The sequence below is a fragment of the Nomia melanderi genome, unplaced genomic scaffold, assembly GCF_051020985.1.
Source record: "Nomia melanderi isolate GNS246 unplaced genomic scaffold, iyNomMela1 scaffold0014, whole genome shotgun sequence".
Lineage (NCBI taxonomy): Eukaryota > Metazoa > Arthropoda > Insecta > Hymenoptera > Halictidae > Nomia > Nomia melanderi.
Window position 1 is genome coordinate 7,948,466 of NW_027475130.1, and position 955 is coordinate 7,949,420.

Below are 955 nucleotides of genomic sequence, written 5' to 3' on the forward strand. Positions count from 1 at the left end.
CGGATACCGAACATCTGTAATTTTCTCGGCCCCTGGTGGTCCGACGTCGTTCCCGCTGCACAGAATCATGCGCCAGGGCCTCCTACAGACAATGCATTTTGATTTATTGCGCTATCTCTAATAGCACCCGAGATATCACCAGATATATATTGGATTTTTCCCCGACCCTGAGTGTCCGGCCCCATGAGACGGTTGTTTTCTCGGCCGCTGGTGGTCCGAGGTCGTTCCCGCTGGCCAGACTCATGCGCCAGGGCCTCCTACAGACAATGCACTTTGATTTATTGCGCTATCTGTAATAGCACCCGAGATATCACCAGATATATATTGGATTTTTCCCCGACCCTGAGTGTCCGGCCCCATGAGACGGTTGTTTTCTCGGCCGCTGGTGGTCCGAGGTCGTTCCCGCTGCACAGAATCATGCGCCAGGGCCTCCTACAGACAATGCACTTTGATTTATTGCGCTATCTGTAATAGCACCCGAGATATCACCCGATATATATTGGATTTTCCCCTGACCCTGAGTGTCCGGCCCCATGAGACGGTGGTCTTCTCGGCCCCTGGTGGTCCGAGGTCGTTCCCGCTGCCCAGATTCATGCGCCAGGGCCTCCTACAGACAATGCACTTTGATTTATTGCGCTATCTGTAATAGCACCCGAGAAAGCTCCATATATATGCTGGATTTTTACATGACTTTGGGTGGCGGATACCGAAAATCTGTAATTTTCTCGGCCCCTGGTGGTCCGACGTCGTTCCCGCTGCACAGAATCATGCGCCAGGGCCTCCTACAGACAATGCACTTTGATTTATTGCGCTATCTCTAATAGCACCCGAGATATCACCAGATATATATTGGATTTTCCCCAGACCCTGAGTGGCCTGCCCCATGAGACGGTGGTCTTCTCGGCCCCTGGTGGTCCGAGGTCGTTCCCGCTGCCCAGATTCATGCGCCACGGCC